The sequence below is a fragment of the Hemiscyllium ocellatum genome, chromosome Y (genome assembly GCF_020745735.1).
Source record: "Hemiscyllium ocellatum isolate sHemOce1 chromosome Y, sHemOce1.pat.X.cur, whole genome shotgun sequence".
Lineage (NCBI taxonomy): Eukaryota > Metazoa > Chordata > Chondrichthyes > Orectolobiformes > Hemiscylliidae > Hemiscyllium > Hemiscyllium ocellatum.
This window is the reverse complement of record NC_083454.1, coordinates 3639011-3646249: the sequence shown is the minus strand read 5'-3', so window position 1 is coordinate 3646249 and position 7239 is coordinate 3639011.

Sequence of the window (7239 nt, the reverse complement as noted above, 5' to 3'; positions counted from 1 at the left end):
TCTTGTAGTAGAGTATCCTCTTGAAAAGAGTGCTCATAATATGCTGGATTTTCACATTCAGGTTCAAAGGTTGAAGACAGAATCATATAATAGAGTTTTAGTGTCAAGCAGTGATATTTTTACAGGATTGAGGAAGGATTGTCCTAAGTGGATTCAGAAAAAAAAAGACATTGAAGGGCAGAATATTTGAAGAATAGTAGCAAATACTTAGGAAGATAGTAAAAACACATCAATTAAATTTAATTCCTGAGTAGAAGAGTAATTCTGAAAAAATAAAATGTCATCCATACCTTAACAAAGAAGTCTATGATAAGATAAAATTCATGTCCCAGTGGTATTATTGCCAACTGCTGATCCAACGATCCAGATAAGGTTCTGGGAACTCGGGTTCAAATACCGCCACGGGTGATGCTGGAATCTAAATTCAACATAAATCTGCAATTAAGCTTTCCAGATTAATGGTGAGATCACTTTCACTTCAAAATTGTGTCTCCTTCTTATTGATCATTCGACTAAGTGGAAGAGTCGCACTCTGTTCAAACTGTCCATAAACCTCATGCTCTTAAACACGTCAAGCAGGAACCCCTCTCAACGTCCTCTGCTTTTAAAAAAAATCCAGTCTTTCACCATAGTGAGTACTCTCTCGTCTTATTAATTCTGCAGTGTATCATCTCACATTTATCAGTCAAATCTCATCAGCCATTGATCTAGCCACCTGAACAAACCATTTATACCGTCCTGTAAACTAACATGTTTCTCCTCACCATAAACCACCCACCTAATCTTTGTGTTATCCATAACATTATTTATCATTCCCCCCAAAATCCATCCCTCACATTTTCATCATCCTCATTTATACGCTCACAGATAAAACTTGTCGTATTTCTGCTGTTCTTCAGATGTTGTTCGAAGAAGAATTAAGAATTCCAGTCTCTTGTTCTTCCTATTTTGGTGAATTTACAGCGTGATGCAGTTGAGGTTTTTTATGAGAGAGCCACAGATTTTTTTTGGAAATGGAGCTGAATTCTCCTTTTATGCTATTCTTCTCTGTATGTTTTATTCATAAGGCTTGAATGTGTTTAATATTGGACTACTTCCTCTGCAACATTTATATTTTACGTCGACCTGGAATATTCAGAGCTGAATGAATTTTTCATCTGCAGGATGGAGACAGGCTCATATGATTGCTTGAAAGAGCTGAAGACATGAGGATAAAGATTTAATTAAATGCTGCACATATACATACGGCAGGAGATCAAATCATATCGCCAAGTCTACCTTGCATTTGAACATATTATTAGAACATATGACCACTCTTCAGTAAATTGTAAAAAAAAAGTTTTAATACATGATCTTAAAGCAGTTGTTCCTGGTATTGCAAACATAGTTAAAGATTTTTTTTGCATTTAATATAGTTCATATAGTTTATGAATATAATATTATTTTCAATTTTGTTTTATTAACATTCAAAAACAAACCAAAAAAGCAAAACATTTTTTTTCAAACGAACATTGTTTTACTGGGTTTTTAAGTTGGTGGGGGGGGGGGGGGGAATGCAAAAACAAATTAGAAAAGTCTATATATATGTTTCAAAAGGCTTCTTTGTTTTAAGTGCAAAAGTATTTTTTTATTTCAAAAACTATTTTTAGATAGGAAGGTGTGCCTTTATTTTGGAGAGTCCTACATATATTCAGCTCTGGAGTAGACATTTTTCTGTGAGAAATTTATTGAAGAGGAATCTATTTATTGAATCTATTTTCCAAATGGTTGATTTAATTAATATTGGAAATGTTTGATACATATATGGATATATTTTCTATTTTAATGTCATGATAAATTCTGTTTATATGCATAATATTATTAAGGCCATATATATAAGTTAGAGAATGAGATGGCTGGAAGTTATTTTATCCAGCAAAATCAGTGAGATAGATGGGTGACTGTCAGGTCAGATAAGAAAGTAGTTCAAAAATCTCCGGTGGCTATTCCACTATCAAACAAATGTCCAGGTAGTCTCTCTGAGGAAAATGGAGGAGCCATCGGTTATTGGACTGTTGGAAAATTCTTATGTTAGGCAGCGTTTGAGAAGATGTTGTATAATTATTGCGACATGGGTCTCTCCTGTCAGCAGCATAAACAGCAAATTCTGAGGCAGTGAGCGAAAATTTAGGATGATTTATTGGTTTCCCGGTGCTATGATTAAGAACGTCTGTGAAAGTCTGAAGCATATTGTTAAAGGTGTGATTTCGAATTCACAAATTATTGTATATGTTGGTATGAAAGATATTTTTAGGGAAAAGATTAATACAGTCCGGAGTGAATTAAAGAGATGATGTAGAGGATTAAAAATAAAACTTTAAAATAGTAATTTCTGGTTTGTTCCCAATGACAAAGTCAGGTGGGGAAGGGAAATAAAGGTTAAAGGAGAAAAACCAATGGCATGAAGAGCTGCTGTGTTGTTGACGGATTGAGATTTTGGGAGATTGGAATAGAAAAGGTCTGTTCCAAAACGATTGGTTTAATCTAAACGGGAAAGCCCCCGATATCTTAGCAGGGAACTTTGCTCACCCCATAAAGGCAGGCTTTATATTGACAGACAAGGCAAGTGGAGGTACTCTAAGTAGCAGTATAAATTGTAGGATGGATGGAGAAAGCTCTGAATATGATGAGAGCATGCCAGTTAGAAAATTAAGATGAGAGAATCAGAGTATATCGTAATTCTGAAGAACTGAAATACATTTATTTCAGTGCCATGGGTTTTACAGGGAACGCTGATCTACTCAGCGCATGTTTCAGAACATGGGATTGGGACATCATGTTTATTATAGGTGGGAAAAGAGAAGGAGGTGGGGCCTTTTTAGGCAAGGGTGTATAACACTGGCTCTGAGAACTTTTGCTGACGACCCGTCTACTGAGGTAGTATGGGCTGAAGTTAGAAACAGGAGAGGAGAGGTCACACTGCTGGAGATTTTTACAGCTTCCACAGAGTTCCAGGGAAGAGAGGATTAGCAAAAATATTCTGGGTAGGAGTGAAAGGGACAGGGTGGTCATTATGTGGGACTTTAACTTCCTTAACATTGACTAGAAATGCTATAACTCTATTACGTTGGGTGGATCAGGTTTTGTCCAATGCGTACAGGAGGGTTTCCTGACACAGTATGTTGAAGGGCCGACAAGAGGAGAGGCCACAATGGATCTGAACCAGGCCAAGTGTTTGACTTACTTGTAGCTGAACACCTTGGACAGAGTTACCAAAATTCAGTTATGTTTAGTTTAGCAAATGAAAGGGCCAGGTACATGCCACAGGTCAGGAGCTATCGATGGATTAAGGGCAATTATAATCCGATTAATCAAGAATTATGATGCACAGAATGGGGAAGCAAAATGCAGGGGATGCAGACAGTGGAAATGTGGAACAAGTTTCAGGAACAGTCATTGTGTGTCCTTGATGGGTATGTCCCTGTCATACAAGGAAGAAGTGATAAGGATAGGGAACCGTGGTTTCCTACAGAAATTGCATCTTTTGTTAAGGAGAAGAAGGAAGCTTATGTGTTGATGAAGCAACCTGGTTCAGATTAGGCGATGGAGACTTATAGATCAGCTAGGAAGGATTTAAAGAGAGAATTAAGAAGAGAATAGAGAGGACACGAGCATTCTTTAGCAAATAGAAGAAAGGAGAACTGTAAAAGTTTCTAGAGACATGTGAGGAGTAAACAGTTGCTTAGGTACGAATCGGGCTCGTCAAAGACAGAAGTGGGAAGATTACTCTGGACCTTGTGGAAATCGGAGAGTTGCTAAAAGATCATTTCTCATGGGTTTTCATTCAGGAAAAGGTGAATATTGTGGAGGGCAAGAATGAGGTACAAGATATTAGCCTAGACAGAATTGAGGTTAGTTACGAACAGGTGTTATCAATTCTCGAAGGAGTGAAAGTAGAGAAGTCCCCTGGACTAGACGGGATTTATCCGAGGATTCTGTGGGAAGCTAGGGAGGAAATATCAGAGCCTTCGTCATTGTCTACAGGTTTAGTACCCGAGGAATGAAGGTTACAAACGTTGTGCCCTTGTTCAAGAAGAGCAGTAGAGATGACCCAAGTAATTATAGACCAGTGAGCCCGACTTCTGTTGTAGGAATGTTTTGGGAAGGGATTATTAGTGATAAGATTTATAATCATCTAGCAAGCAACGCTTTGATTTCAGATAGTCAATATAGTTTCATCAAAGGCAGGTCGTGTCTCCCAAATCCCATTGAGTTTTATGAGAAGGTGACTACACATGTAGATGAGAGTAGGGCAGTTGACGGAGTATACATGGACTTCAGTAAAGCCTTTGATAAGGTTCCACATGGTAGGCTGTTGGAAAAAATGCAGAGGCGTGGATTTAAGGGTGATTTAGCAGTTTGGATTCAGACTGCTTTCTGAAAGAAGGCAGCGAATGGTGGTTGATTGAACATATTCTGCCTGGAGTCCGAATACTAGTGGTGTCCCACAAGGATCTGTTTTGGGACCACTGCTCTTTGTCATTTTTATAAATGATTTAGACGCAGGCATAGATGTTGACGTCATCAAATACAAGGAGACGTAGCTACAAATTGAGGGGTGATACAATAAAGACAGATGTCAAAGGCAGGTTCGTTTCACAGAAAGATGCAAGGGCTTGGAATGCTCTACCTGCTAATGTAGTCAACTCAGCCACATTAGGAGATTTAAACCATCTTTAGACAAGCACATGGGTGATTTTGGGATAGTGTAGGGGTGGAGCTGAAAATACTTCAAAGGTCGGCACAATGTAGACGGCCGAATGGCCGGTTCTGTGCTGTATTGTTCTGTGTTCTATCTTCTTTGTTCTAAGAGTGGTAATTCAGTCTTCCAGGTGTCAGATGCTATAGAAAGGATAGAAAAGGAGACATCGGAGCAATGGTTGGGCAGGGCTAGCAATTTTGATTAAGGAATAAAGTATTGTTCTAAATAGGGAAGACATTTCTAATAACTCGTCCAGTTACAATATTTGGGTAGAAATTAGAGATAAGAAAGTAAATGACACTTTAAAGAGATTGTGCTACATGCTCGTTTGTGTCAAATCGTCCGGTGCAAATATATTGGTAGAAATTAAAAGTCAGGAAGAAAAGAACACATTGCTGGAATTGTATGCTCCCCAGTAGTAAGGAAGAAATTAAGAACAAATATGTATGGATATCTCAGATATATGTAAACCTAATAAGATTGTAATAATGAGGGATTTTAAATTTCCAAACCTTGACTGTTACTACCTTCGTGTTACATGTTTGGACGATGAAGAATTTGTCAAATGTGTTCAAGAAAATTTTCTTTATCAATATGTGGTTGCTGCTACTAGAGAAGGAACAAAACGAGACCTTATTTTGTGCAATAGCAGGCCCAGTGACGGAAATAAAAGTGGGAGGGCATACGATGGCTGTTGCAAACATAACTCAATTTGTTTCAGAATAGTTATGGTAAACGATAAGCCTTCCATTAATATTATCTTTTTAATTGGAGTACTATAAACTTTAATGGTATGAGACAAGGACCTTCCAAGTGTGATTGAAGGAGATTGTTAGCAGGTGAAGAGAACGTGTGACTAGTGGAAGGCATTCAAATGTATGATGATGAGAACCGACAGGCATTATGTTCTTGTTAGAGTGAAGAGTAAGTCTGGTAAGATTAAGGAACAACGGATAACTAAAGTTATTTTATAGTCTACTCAAGAATGAAAGAGAATCTTAATTTAGATGTAGACAACTTCAATCAATCGAATCTCTTAAACAATATAAAGAGTGTTGGACCTTACTTAGAGAGAAATCAGGAAAGCAAAAAGGGGCCATGAGATAGCATGGACAGATAAGGTTAAGGATAATCTAAAGATATTGTACAAATACCTTAAGTGCAAGAGGGTAACCAGGGAGAGGAAAAGGCCTATTAAAGATTAAGGAAGACATCTTTGTGTTGTATCACAGCAGATGGGGAATAAAATCATTTCCTTCCCAGTGCATCACACAGCGGCAAACACATACTATTGTCTTCACCTCGCAATCATCCAGATTGAACTTTCTCTGCTATTTGTCAGCCTCTTGACGCATTTGATCAAGATCCTTTTGTAATCTTAGAAAGCACTCTTCACTGTCTACTGTGCCACCAGTTTTGTATCATCCGCAAACTTACGAACCATGCTTTTTATTTTCTCATCCAAATCATTTAAATAAATGACCGAACAACAAAAACACAGAATTTGTGGAATTCTGAATCTGTGGAACAATGCTGGTCACATGCCTCAGTCTGAAAAGCAACCGCCCACCATTACTCTCTGAGGCCTGTTATTATGCCAATTGAAAATGTTGGAGATAAACTCAGCAGTTCTGGCAGCATTGGAACAGAGAGAATTAACTATTTTGAGTCCAATATGACTTGTTCAGAACAGGTTCATATCAGCCTCGTCATGTTAACATTGTTTCTCTCTCCGGATCCTGCCTCATCTGTTGCATTTCTCCACCATTTTGTGCTTGTATTTCTAATTTCCATTATCTATAATGTGTTGCTTTTCTGGATGGGTCTAGATGTTTTATTTGTACAATTTGCTCCATTCCTGTGCCCGTGACTTTTGCCGGTGACACCCATATTAAACTAGACTCTGTTTCCTCTTTGAGATCCAAAAATAACTTTTTTCCAATATCCACTAAAATGTGCGAATCTCAACACATTTATTTTGATTTGAAGACATTTGGAGATAGCTACACTTTAAGATACAGCAAGAATAGATTATTGATGATGACATCGTATATGTCCTTTATTAATAAGCTGTCCCTCTTGGGCTCCGAAAGCTTTCGGAGAAATACATTTCTCAGAATAATTACAGCAAAGATGGTGGTCACTCAGTCCATCATCTCTGTACCAGCTCAGAATGAACAGCATAACCATACTTATTCTGCTGTAACTCCCTGCAACTCCATTTATTTTGTTATGTGTCTGTTTGTAATCCTGTTTATCCTGTTCATGCATAAACAATCTTAACATCCTATATATTCTGTGATTAAACAGTCTCTCTGTAAAATATATTTCCATCCATCACATTTAAAATTGCATTTTCTATTCACATTGTCATTCAGCATTCCATCTCCCAAATGTCATCTGTTCTCTCACTCTACATTGAAGTTCATTCCATTTGTGAGAAAGAGTGAAGGTTAAATAATTGTGACTGGGAGATGATACAGTACTCCCCTCATGTC